General features: G+C 40.0%; 1 long non-coding RNA gene across 7 annotated transcripts in view; it reads left to right on the top strand.

Moving 5' to 3' along the window:
* The window catches only part of LOC123578305, a 29921-nt gene extending 16479 nt beyond the window's left edge, over positions 1-13442 (top strand). For 4 of the 7 annotated variants that reach the window (XR_006702291.1, XR_006702292.1, XR_006702288.1 and 1 more), the window contains exons 4-5: positions 5773-5844; positions 6571-6860. This is a non-coding gene — a long non-coding RNA (uncharacterized LOC123578305). Of the gene's footprint in view, positions 1-5772; positions 5845-6570; positions 6861-10051; positions 10856-12413 lie in introns of those variants that run through there. The other 3 variants (XR_006702293.1, XR_006702294.1, XR_006702290.1) reach the window with 2 other exon arrangements.
* The last annotated feature ends 413 nt before the right edge of the window (positions 13443-13855 follow it).

The following is a 13855-nucleotide window of genomic DNA, read 5'->3' as shown; positions in this document are numbered from 1 at the left end:
AGTTGGGGCATAAATATTTACAATTGTTAGGTCTTCTTGATGGAAAGATCCCTTAATTATGATATAATGCCCTTCTTCATCTCTTGTTACAGTCTATGTTTTTAAATCTAGTTTGTCTGATATAGTATGGCTATTCTGGCCTTCTTTTCATCTCCATTAGCATAAAAGATGGTTCTCTATCCCTTCACTTTCAATCTGTAGGTGTCTTTAAGTCTAAAATGAGTCTCTTGTAGGGGCGCCTGGTGGCTCAATCATTAAGCGTCCAACTTTGGCTCAGGTCATGATCTCAAGGTTTGTGAGTTCGAACCCTACATCGGGCTCTGTGCTGACTGGTCAGAGCCTGGAGCCTGCTTTGGATTCTGTGTCTCCCTCTCTCTCTGCCCTTCCCCTGCTAATGCTCTGTCTCTCAAAAATAAATAAACATTAAATAAATAAATAAAATGAGTCTCTTGTAGGCAACATATAGATGAATCTTGTTTTTTTTTATCCATTCTGATACCATATGTCTTTTGATTGGAACATTTAGTCTATTTACATTCAGAATGATTACTGAAAGACATGAATTTAGTGCCAGTGTGTTACCTGTAGAGTTGGTGTGTCTGGTAATGTTCTCTGGTTCTTTGTAGGCTTTGTTGCTTTGGTCTTTTTTTTTTTTTTTTTTCCACTCAGAGAGACACCCCCCCCCCCTTAAATTTCTTGTGGGGCTGGTTTAGTGGTTTAGTGATTGAATGGTTTAGTGGTCACAAACTCCTTTAGTTTTGTTTGTCTGAGAAACTCTCCTATACTGAATGACCGCCTTGCTGGATAAAGAATTCTTGGCTGTATATTTTTCCTATTCAGCACATTGAGTATTTCCTGCCATTCCCTTCTGGCCTGCCAAGTTTCAGTGGACAGGTCTGCTGTTAACCTTATTATGTTCCATTCTTGTAGGTTAAGCACCTTTTGTCCCTAGCTGTTTTCAGAATTCTCTCTTTATTTTTGTATTTTGCAAGTTTCACTATGATATGTCATGGTGTTGAATTGTTTTTGTTGATTTTGAGGGGAGTTCTCTGTGCCTTTTGGATTTGAATGCCTGTTTCCTTCCCCAGATTAGAGAAGTTCTCAGCTATCATTTGTTCAAATAAACCTTCTGCCCCCTTTTCCCCTTTCTTCTTCTGGGACTCCCTATGATATGGATATTGTTTTGTTTCATGGAATCACTTAGTTCTCTAAGTCTCCCCTCGTGATCTAATAATTTCCTTTCCCTCTTTTTCAGCTTCGTTATTTTCCATAATTTTATCTCTATATCACCTATTCTCTCCTCTGCTTCTTCAGTCCTCATTGTCACTGTATCCAGTTTGTTTTGTATCTCAGTTACAGCACTTTTTATTTCATCCTGACTAGTTCTTAGGTCTTTGATCTCTGCGGCAAGGATTTTTCTGGTGTCTTCTATGCTTTTTTCAAGCCCAGTTAGTAATCTAATGACTATTGTTCTAAATTATTGTTCGGATATATTGCTTATGTCTATTTTGAGCAATTCTCTGGCTGTGATTTCCTCTTGATTTTTCTTTTGGGAAGAATTCTTCCATCTTGTCATTTTGGCTAAGTTTCTGTCTTTTGTGTGCTTTAAAATGTTTTGTGTTTCCTGAACCTGAGAGTACTGCTGTATTAAAAAGGGGTCATACCCTGTCCAGGGCCTGGCACTTCATGAAGTGTTTCTGGTGTATGTTGTGTATACTCTGTTGTTGCGTTTTGGCTGCTCTTTCCTACTGGTCAGTCCTCTGCACAGTTCCTCCATGCTTCCTGTGGTGGAGTGTTTGGACCTTTAACTAGGTCCAAACCTTTGATTTGTTTGTTCAAGTAACCTTGGTAAAAAGAGGGGAGGGAGAAAAAGCCTGATCTCAAAAAAAAAAAAAAAAAACCAAAAAAAAAAAAAAAAGAGAAAAGGAAAGGGTACAAAAAACCAAACAGAGAATCAAAAAACTATAAGGCTGATTCCAAAGAAAAAGAAAGGAAAAGAAAAGGAAAAAAAGAAGGAAGGAAAAAGGAAGGAAAAAGAAAGAATTTTAAAAACTCTGATCCAAAAAAAGATAAAAGGTAATAAAAAAAAACAAACGAGAAACTACGAGCCTGATTAAACTCATTAAACAGCAGCTCTCCATTCTGCCCTCCTCCCAATCTCTGGCAAGCTCTATTCTAGTTGCAGTCTCTATAACAGATACCTCATTTAAGTGCAATTATACAGTATTTGTCTTTTTGTGACTGGCTTATTTCACTTAGCATGATGTCTGTAACTTTTCCCCATGTTGTATGTAGCACGTGTCAGAATTTCCTTCCTTTTTAAGGCTGAATAATTCTATTGTATGTGTATACCACATTTTGTTCTATTTACCTGGCAATAGACACTTGGACTGCTTCCACCTTTGGCTGTTGTAAATAATGCTGCTATGAAAATGGGTGTACAAAAATTTCTTTGAACACTCTCTTCAGCTATTTTGGATATATACCCAGAAGTGGAATGGCTGGACAATATGGTGATTCTATTTTTAATTTTTTGAAGAATCACCATACTGTTTTCCATTGCATGTGTACCATTTTACATTACCAACAGTACATAAGGATCCCAAAATCTAAATATCCTCACCAATACTTGTTATTTTGTTTTTCTTTTCTTTTTGATAGTAGCCATTCTAATAGGTGTAAGGTAGTATATCTCATCGTGATTTTGATTTGCATTTCCCTGGTCAGTGATATTGAGCATCTTTTTATATTCTTATTGACCATTTATATATCTTCTTTAGAGAAATGTCTATTCAAGTCCTTTGTTCATTTTAAAAGTGGGTTGTTTGGGGTTATTGTGGTTGAGTGGTAGGAGTTCTTCATATATTCTGGATATTAACCTCTTATCAGGTATATGATTTGCAAATATTTTCTCCCATTCTATGGGTTGCCTTTTCACTCTGTTGATTGTGTCCTTTGATGCACAGTTTAAACTTTTTATGTAATATAATTTATTTTTCCTATTATTGCTTGTACTTTTGGTATCATATCCAAGAAATGATTGCCAGATTCAATGTCATGAACCCTTCCCCTATGTTGTCTTCTAATAATTTTATAGTTTTACACTCTTACACTTAGGTCTTTGATCCATATTGAATTAATAGTTTTATATTGTGTAAGGTAAGGGTCCAACTTCATTCTTTCACATGTGAATATTCAATTTTCCCAATCCCAAATTAGATTCCCCAAATCCAATTTTTAATTGTTTGTTGAAAAGATTGTTGTTTCCCCCATGGAATGGTCTTGCAGCCTTGTCAAAAATCAACTAACTATACTGCAAGGTAATTTTCTGGGCTTCTTATTCTTTTTTACTGGTCTGTATGTCCATCTTAATGTCAGTACGACACTGTTTTGATTACTGTAGCTTTGTAGTAGGTTTGAAATCAGGGTGAGACCTCTAACTTTGTTCTTTTTTTTCAAGAGTTTTTTTGGGGGGCATTCAGGGTCCCTTAAGATTCCATATGAATTTTAGGATGGATTTTTCTATTTTTACAAAAAATGTTACTGGAATTTTGATAGTGATTGCATTGAAGCCACAAGGGCCAGTTCAACTACAACGCTGGTTCCAAAAAGGGAACCTGAGCCCAGGTAAGTATCTCCAGCCATTTATAGCATCATTTTTGATAGGTTGAGACTGGCGCAAAATAGTATTCTGTATATGTCTGTTAGGTTCAGCTGGTTTATAGTGTTAATCAAGTCCTCTGTTTCCTTACTGACTTTCTATCTGGCTCTTCTATCATTACTGAAAGTGGGAACTGAAGTCTACTGTTGTAGAGCTGTGTATTTGTTCAGTTCTATCAATGTTTGCTTCATAGATTTAGGACCTCTGATATTTGTTGTATATATGCTCATAATTGTATGTCATCTTAATTGACCCTTTTATCATTATATAATGTCCTTTTTTTTTGTCTCTCATAAGAATTTTTGAGCTAAAGTCCACATTAGCATAGCTACTCCTGCTGTCTCTTGGCTACTATCTACCTGGAATATCTTTTCCCATACTTTCACTTTCAACTTATATATGTCCTTAGAGATTTTCAATCTTTTATAGATGGCATATAGTTGAATATTGATTTTTATTTTTATTTTTTAATTTCTTAAAAGCTTATTTTGAGAGAGAGAGAGAGAGAGAGAGAGAGAGAGAATCCCATGCAGCCTCCATGCTGTCAGCGTGGAGCCTGACCCAGGACTCAGTCTCACAAACCGTGAGATCATGACCTGAGCCAAAACCAAGAGTCAGTCTTTTGAATGACTGAGCCACCCAGGCACCCCTGAATCCTGAGTTTTAAAAACCCATCCTGTCAATCTGTATCTTTTGATTGGCAGTTTAATCAATTTACATTTAAACTAATGTAAGGACTTACTTTTGCCAAATTGTTATTTTGTCACAGGCTTTGAGTCAGAGTTCCCTCTTGTCCAGCAAGAGAGTGGATGCAGAATTGAATACGAGAAAGGCTAATGTCTGGGAAGAGACGAGAGCCCCAAGTAAGGGTCCTTGCTCCATATTTATTAGGATCAGAAGGCTTACAAACGTCATGGACATGCAGAAAGAGACAATAAAACACTAACCATTAATTCATCTGTGTGAGAGAAAGGGGGTTTCAAAGGTACGTGGTGTTAGGGGTTTGGGTCAATACAAATCAAAGTCCCAGTGCTGAGCAGATGGCCGTTTACTGCAGCCACCAGGCACTGTGTCTGTTTATCTTAACTTGTCTAGGGGCTAACCCTGCTGCCTCAGGGTTAACAAGGCATTTTTCTTGCTAATTAGCTCTGGACGTTTTTACCCTGCTGCAGGGGCTTTCTGCTTCTACCTGTTCACAGACACTTCCATCCTGTGGAAGTGACTTTCCGCTCTATGCTTTCTACACTGGTGGCACTTTCTCCCTGTGCTGGCTTTCCACCCTAAGCCTTGTTAACCCATTGGTGAAAGCTCAGGGAATTCTTAAGCTTATTCCTCACATTATTTGTTTCTGTAGGTCTTAAAATTTTTTGTCTTTCATTTCCTCCATTCCTTCCTTTGAGTTTGGCTTTAAATGTAGAACACTGAAAGCAGCTGTTTTTGCACATCCTTGGGATACTCTTGGGAAACATGGTACTAAAGAATGTGAGTACAAGTCAAAAACTATTCAGGATTACCCAAGTTTCCTTCAGCTTTAGAGGAGAGCGCAGAGGGGGGAAGAATCGCAGGCTCACTGGGAGGTGTAAACCACCACAAGCCCAGTCAGCAATTGTGGCTTGAGGGATGAAAGTCATCTGACCAGGCTCCATGTTGCCCCAGAGCAGTTGTCCTCTGTGGTATCCTCAGCACATAGCATAGTACATGGCACACAATATGAATTCAATAAGAATTTGGTAGGTGAATAGAGAAATTCCACCAATGGCTCTGTCTGTAGGCTTCATCTAGTGACTAGCACACAGTAGGAGCTCAATAAATAGCAACTGCTATGGGCAGTTGAGATGGTAGAGTGGTTAAGTCTCTGATATTTGGAATAAAAGAAATCACAGCAACTCCACTTATGTGCTATTGGGGCTGAGTAGGTCACATAACCTCTCTGAGATTCAATTTCCTCATGTAGGATGAGAATTTACATCATGGGGTCCAGTGGGGGTTAAAGAAGCTAATCCATGAAGAGCCTAGTATATGCTGAGTGCCCAGCAAGTTATAGCTATTGAAATTAATATCATTACCAAAATGTTAAGTAACTCTGGTAAACACTGCTGTTTTCATTCCAGGATTTGCAAAACAAGGACTGAGCAGATCACCTCCACATTTCTTCCACGCTACAATTCTATGAATTGGAAATGGTGAGATTTTGTTTTTCTTTCTTTCTTCTTTCTTTCTTTCTTTCTCTCTTTTCTTCTCTCTCTCTCCTTCCCTCTCTTTCTCTTTTGCAACAGGGGTTGGAATATAAATGTCACAGAGAATTTTGGAAGATAAAGTTTTGAAAAGCCATAGAAACGTTCAAAGAGAGGCCAGGAAGATGACCTGTATGTGTGCTAGGTCTTCCCAGAGAGTAAGATCAGATGAAGTTCCCTTAACAGTCACCCAGACTCCTGGGTGCCCACGTCCCTATCAGCTTTTGGAGAAGGACCATCTCCTCCCCAGGCCTCCCTGGGTCCTGGGTGATTTCTGGGTCCTGTGGACTTAGAGGCACATCTTTTATGTTCTGCTTCATCTGTCTCTGTATCAAGCTGAAAGCATTGCCTCCTGTTGCCTTCAACACTCGTGCTCAAGATGTTGGGGCAGCAGAGGGCTCTGTGCCAGGGAACACCCAAGGCACTCTCCAAAGCTCTGGGTCATATATCAGTTCTGTATGTCCATGTGACATCAAGTCCATAAGCTCCTGGGTCTGACCCTCTCTGTTCTAAGGTTAAATTCCAACCACGTAGCTCTGTGGGGACACACAACATGCTTTCCCTTCCCCTCTTCTCCACACCTCTTCTACCTTTCCTCACATCTTTGACCAAAAGCACCCTTTCTGCCAAAATTATTCAGAATAAATGAGTATTCTCCCCTCTCTTTGTCTGCAGAGGAGACTTCAGTAGGATCCATACCATAGAGTTGTGAGGGGTGAATGAGAGAAGCCATGTAAAGCATGAAGCCCAGGAATAGGAACAGTAAGCGTTTGAGAAGTGGAAATTGCTGTTACCATTATCATCAACAAGAAGTACAAAAAGTCCATTTTCCTAAAAAAGAAATTGTATATTTATAGAAACCGCATTGTTTGATTTATCATTTATGATCAGTTTTAAAGACATAAGAAGTTTTAATATTGGTGTCAAATGTGAATTTTCTTTATTAAAATATAAACAAAAATAAACCCCTGTGTCAGCTGAGAGAGGGGGATGTTTGTTATTCAGTGGGCCACAGAGGGACCTTGTTTTATTTCATGTCGTCACGGTCTCAGAGAAACCTTGTCTGATATGATGTCTGTGAGATTGTTTATGTCCAACAGGAGAAAAGAATGGCCTGGTAGTGAACATCAGCCCTGTTTCCAAATGTTGGGGGAATTCCTTTCTCACAACTTTTCATTCACATTCATGCAGCAGACATTTAGTGAGCACCTACTAGATGCCAGGCCACACAGCAGTGATGGTGAATACAGGGGTAAACAATACTCTCTACACGTTAGACTTCCCAGCATGCAGGAAAAGAGCAGGGGAAAAGTTAGAAAAGGGGAAGAACAGGTGCAGCCAACTGAAGGGCCAGAGAAGATTCCCTGAAGAGGAAGTCATACCAAGTAGGAAAAGCACGGATGAGTCTGGAGGTGGGGGCAGCCTCTGGGGAAAACTAGTGCGTTTCTAACAGAAAGGGATAGTTTTAAGAGATGACGCTGCAGAGCTAGGCAAGAGCTAAACCTCTGGTAAACCTTAACAATGTTAAGGATTTTCAAGGTATGTGGCTTAAAAAAAAAAAAAAGAAAAGGAAAAGAAAAAGAACAAAAAGGCAAGTGTTTTATAACTTTTAGTACAAACTTTGCTTTACTGTGCAGATCTTTAAAAATATTATGTAGGTGGTAGAGATATAGATCTAGATACTGATACATCAGCATAGCAATATATCTAAAATATATTAATTTTTAAAAGTAAGTTTCTTAAGAGTATGTACAAGAGGCTACAATTAAAAAATATAAATATGGACACCACGAATGCCCAAACACAAGGTGACCCCAAATCTAAGGTACTTTTTCCAAGTTCACTATTTCACAGTGAGCCAAGAAGATTTTGTTGGGATTGTCCTGATTGTATAAATTTTTAGGGAAATGAGATATGTACTTATAATATGTATTAGTTTCGATGAATTATATATTTAAATTGAATGAATAATATATAAATTTTGGTCTTTTCCAATTTCATGTTTTGAAAAAAAAATTTTTTTAACTCTCTACAAGTAGCAGTGTTTTTCTCATCCCCAAAGCAATTTTTTGATAATTTTTAAATGTCTATTTATATTTGAGAGAGAGTGCACATGCATGCACGAGTCGGGGAGGGGCAGAGAGATGGAGACAGAATCTGAAACAGGCTCCAGGCTTGGAGCTGTCAGCACAGAGGCCAACAGGGGGCTCAAACTCACAAGATCATGACCTGAGCTAAAAGCAGACACTTAACCAATTGAGCCACCCAGGCACCTCCCCCAAAGCTATTTTTGAGGTTTGTAAGCCAGTTTTCCAGGGTCCATCATTTTCTCTTCTAAGTAGAATAAGAAGTGGAATCTGAACATTATTGACAATGATGCATTCATTGCATGCATTCATGTGACATTAATACATTTTTCTATTTATCCTGTAGATACGTATATATTTTAAGTAATGTCTACACTCAATGTGGGGCTCTAACTCATGACCCCAAGATCAAGAGTTGCATGCTCCCCCAAATGAGCCAGCCAGGCACCCCTGTAGGTATATATTTCTTATCTTCAAAATATCAAAATAGGATTTCCTATTTAAATAATTGTTAAAATACTTGTGTGCAATGCTACCTAGTCTATGCAAATGTACAGTCATCTTCCCAGGAATAACTGCCAAATCTGAACTAAGTTTCTCTGCCACTTGTTTGACTAATTTCTCTTCCTCCTCCTCCTCCTCCTCCTCCTTCTTTTAGAGAGAGTGAGTGGGGGGGGGGGTTGGTGGGGAGAGGGGCAGAGGAGAGAGAAGGGGAATCTTAAGCAGGCTGTATACTCAGTGCAGAGCCAGACCCAGGGCTCAATCCCACGAACCTGGGATCATGACCTGAGCTGAAATCAAGACTCAAACACTCAAACCGACTGAGACACCCAGGCGCCCCTGTTTGACTGATTTCATAGGCAGACCTCTTTAAGCCTCCAAAGCTCAAATGAATGGAGATCCTTTAAGGTCAATGAATCTTCTCCAAACTGTCCTATTATCTTTAAAATAAAGTCCTTCAGATAACTGCACCCTCTCCCATGAAAGACTTTTTAAGGACTCACATGTAAGACTCCTCACTTTTTGCTATGGGGTAATGGGGTAGGGAGGACTCACCTAGTAATAAGAATGGAAGAACATATACCCAAATATAAATGATCAGGATCCCTTGGTGATAGGATTATATGGATGGTTCTTATTTTCTTCATTCTGTACATCTGTACTTTCTTTTTTTTTTTTTTTTTAATGTTTATTTGAGAGAGAGAGAGCAAGAGCACAAGCAGAGGAGAGGCAGAGAGAGGGGGAGAGAGAGAATCCCGAGCAGGCTCTGCACTGTCAGCACAGATCCTGATGTGGGGCTCAATCTCACAAACCATGAGATCATGAGCCAAAATCCAGAGTCAGATGCTCAACTGACTGAGCCACCCAGGCACCTCTGCACATCTCCATTTTCTAATTTTTCTACCATGAACATGGATTAGTCATATAATAAGGAACAAAACAAGCAATAAAAATTGTAGGTGCCTTTTGTTTGTTTGTTTTAAGAAATTGTTTTCTGGCCCCAGACCCTCAAGCTTAGCCCAAGCCTCTGCATCCCTTCGCTCCAGGCAGGAAGCACCTCCACACCCTAGGAGCAGATGTTATTTACCTCCTGTAGGGATCAAGGTCTCCTCTTCATGCAGTAGGAAATGGGGAAAGGGAAGAGGCCAGCTCCAGGACACTTGAAAATTCCTAGGCTGAGTCTGAGGCCCACGGGAATTGCCCATCTCCCAGTCATTGTTCTTGTCAGCCTCAAACAGAAAATTCCACCTCTACAAGCTGAATTTCAATTTGCAAGTGTCAAGAGAGCAGGGAGAACTGCAGGAGGCTGGCTACTGAGCATAAGGCAGCCCAGGGCATGGGAACAATGTGCTGCAGGGAAGGTGCCCCTTCATCCTAGGGGGAGGAGGATAAATCCCTCTCTACCTTTACATGCTCTCCCTCCCCAGCTCTAGTCTTCTAGTTTTCTGGAGAAAGGCTAGACGGTGCCTTCTTCAAAAGAGTGGGCAGAAGCAGAGAGGATTTATTCAAGGGGTGCCCCGAATAAATTAAATTTATTCAATTTAAATATATATTCATGATTCCTGCAGAAATGGAACCTTCCCAGAACATGGGTGAGACCCCTGCAGACATGCTGGATACCCTCCTGGGGTAGAGCCCTCAGCCCCACTGAAGGGTACTGGAAGGAGGAAGTATAGGATACCCGGCGGGGAATCAAGTGGTTCCTGCAGGATCAGTGCCTCCACAACGACCAAGGTTTAGACCAAGACTTCAGGGTGCTAAAGGTGGTGAAGGTAAGCATTTGTGGACCCAGCGGGTTTCAAACCCAGCTCTTTCCCTTTGGACATTTGAGGCCTTGGGGGGTGGAACTGCTTCATCTCTTTAAGCCTCAGATTCCTTTTTACCACTTGTTCTAGGAAATAAGTGTATTGTCATCATCATTGTTTTCATATTGGGGATCCAGTTCTATGAGTTCCAAGGAATTTGGTGGAACAGGTATAGCAGTATAGCAGGTCATTATAATAATTGTGCTTTTTGTGTGTGGTTTAATGCTTCTTTACCTCCAAAGTTATAAAGATATTCTCCTACATTTTCTTCTAAAACAGCTTGTTCTAAAATGGGGTTTCTTCTGGGAAAATAACTTATAACTCAACTTTCAAGATGTCATGCTAAATGAAAAATGTTTTAACTATAAATCTAGATTTTTCTTTATTCTGCTAAAATGAAAATAATGTAACACTAACTTAAGTAAATCAGGCTTTAGCTGGAGGAAATAATGGCTGCCATGTGTGAGGCTGAAAAGGAAGGACACACAGCTTTAAAAGATCTTAAAAAGCAGAAGCCAAAGGGGCACCTGGGTGGCTCAGTCGGTTAAGCGTCCGACTTCGGCTCAGGTCATGATTTTGCTGTCCGTGAGTTTGAGCCCCACATCGGGCTCTGTGCTGACAGCTCAGAGCCTGGAGCCTGTTTCAGATTCTGTGTCTCCCTCTCTCTGACCCTCCACTGTTCATGCTCTGTCTCTCTCTGTCTCAAAAAAAAAAAAAAAAAAAAAAAAATCCAAAACAGACACAAGTAACCATCCTTGTCTTCAAGGATCACCAATTTCCTTCTAAGACACACATCATAATTGGAACAATGCAGTTATCAACCTGCCAGATACTCAATGCTACAGGGCCAGAAACAGGAAAAGTCAGTCTCAGTTAAATACAGGTCAAGAGCCAGATGCTGGAAAATGAGAGCAAGTATTTAAGCAGGAAGCAATGTGATGACATTGGCATTTAGAATAAGTCATCAGTGGCATATTAGGTGCATTAGAAAGAAGCTAAATCCAGGTGCTGGGCTAGGAAGCCATGACAGTAAAACCAGGCCTCAGAAAGGCCTGGAATTGTTATGTAGGTAAAAGTTGGACAGAGAAAAAGAGAAATTCAGGGCTATTCTGAAGGGGAAAAAATAAAATCAGGGTGGGTTTTCATACTAGAGTTGAACACTCACTATAACCACTTCCCTAGTAAACCAGGGGATTTGGGGAAGAGAAGTGACATAGAGTCTGGGAACTCTCAAAATTCTAGCCCTCCTTCCACTTCCCATTATTATGTTCCTACTACCGAGTGGCATCCCTGGGCTGGGCCACACCTATGTAACCCCCAGAGCTGCATAGGAAGGGGCTGGTTTTGACCTAATTCACAGATGAGGGAAACAAGAGAACTCCCTTCCTTTCCGGGCCAAAGTTGCTCACATTTGGTTAAGAAACTGGGCTCACTTAGGACTGAAAGTCAGAGCATCCAGTGTGGAGTCCAGTCCCAAACTGCCAGTGACCTAGGGGCAGTTCTGAGCTGGAATTTCCTAATTTTTGGCATGAGCTTTAGCATGAGGAACTTGGTCCAGCTCCAAAATACCAAGATTTAGGGAAGCAGACTTCTCAACAGCAACAACTAGAAGCCAGGAGTTAGCAGAATCATATCTTTATTTTTTTTTTAATGTTTATTTTTGAGAGGAAGAGAGTGTGCAAACAGGTGAAGGGCAGAGAGAGGGGGGGAAGGAGGATCCAAAGCAGGCTCTGCACTGTCAGCACAGAGCCCGATGAGGAGCTCAAACTCACCAACTGTGAGATCATGACCTGAGCTGAAGTGGGATGCTTAACCGACTAAGTCACCCAGGCTCCCCCCAGAATAATATATTTAAAGGGTTGAGGTTAAAAATCCAGAACTGGTCATCTAGGAAATGAGCCAAGAATGATGATAAAATAATTACAAATTAAAACAAGAGTTCACTACCAAGAGACATCATGAAATGAACCTCAAAAGAATATGCCTCAGGAAAAATGAAAATGATCCCAGAAGGACAATTTAATGCGCAACAAAGAATGGTGAGCACACACAATGGTAAACATGTATGTGAATAAAAACTAACTTTTGGAAAATATTAATTAACACAATACTATCTAATTGGCAGTATCAAAAGGAAAACACAGAAATGGACTTCCACTCCAACCATGATGGAGTCACAAGGACCAGATTTACCTTTGCTGCTTCAACAAATGAAAAACTGGAAAAAATAAGTAAAACAACATTTGAAAACAGGCAAAGCAGGGGAAAAATCCCTGAGAGAAGGAGAAAAGGAGGGAAGTCCTGTGACTGTCCTAGTGTACTTCCTGTAGAGACTTTTGCAAGCCACAGCAGAGGAAAGGGTAAACTAAACAGTCTTCCTGAACTGAAAAGATAAGAGTTGAGAATTCAGGAAGGCCGAAGTGGCTAGAATTCCAAGAAATTATACAGTCGATAGAATTCATGGAAAAGGTTGTCAAATAGGCTATTCTAAATAAAACTTCACGTATTCAAGAAGACAGAAGGTGCTGTCAAATGTGCAAGGAAGCCTCCTGAAAGGGAGGAGGGGCATGGGAGGGTGCCAGTGAAGCTCTCAGAATGATGAGTGCCACTGGCTGCCCCAGCCGCCTGTGAGTGCTATCAGCACTCACAAGAGATTATGTATCCCACATGTATCCTGCTGGCTATGGTTCATCATCCGAGTAAGAATTGAAAAGTGTTTCAGAACCAGGAAGAAAAGCCCCACTTTCATGCAGTGTCTCTCCACTCCCATCTAGTAAAAAGCTTAACACTAGCCCAGCTGTCAGTAGGGAATGTTTACATGGCTCAGCTCCAATACTGCAAAGCAGGTCAAGGAAGGATAGATTTGCTAGGAAATAAATTGATAAAGCACGAGAGTATCCAAAACATTATATCTTTTGATTTCCACCTCTGACAAAGAAGATTCAACCTGAAGATTCACCAAAGAGAAACAGAGATCTCTATCAGCATCAATAAAAGGACAATGAAAATACAGCTCGTGAATAGAAGCCCAACTCTCTTCAGATTTTACCAGTAAGATGTCACATTTCCATTCCTCTGTTTTTCCACATTTAATTTCTAGACTTAGAAATATCATAATTTGGAAATTACAGTAAAGTATATATGCTGGTCTTAACTCCCTGGATGTGCTTTCATTATATTCACAGAATTGCTTATTTACAAGTAGTAGTCACCCCCTTGTCCATGGGACATACATTCCAAGACCCTCAGGGGATGCCTCACAGTGCATACATACCAAACTCTATATGTGCTATGTTTTTCCTATACATATATACCTATGGTAAAGTTTAACTTACAAATTAGGCATAGAGATTAACAATAATAACTAATAATAAAATAGAACAATTATAATAACATACAGTATAAAATCGTGAATATGGTTTCTCTCAATATATTACTGTACTATGATAGCCTTCTTCTTGTGATGTGACATGATAAATGCCTATGTGATGAGATGAAGTGAAGTGAATGACATAAGTACTATGACAAAGCACTAGGCTACTATTGATTGACTTTTTCATGGTATGT

This window comes from Leopardus geoffroyi, chromosome E2 (genome assembly GCF_018350155.1).
Source record: "Leopardus geoffroyi isolate Oge1 chromosome E2, O.geoffroyi_Oge1_pat1.0, whole genome shotgun sequence".
Lineage (NCBI taxonomy): Eukaryota > Metazoa > Chordata > Mammalia > Carnivora > Felidae > Leopardus > Leopardus geoffroyi.
The sequence above is the reverse complement of the archived record's forward strand: the minus strand, read 5'-3'. Positions and strand labels throughout refer to the sequence as shown.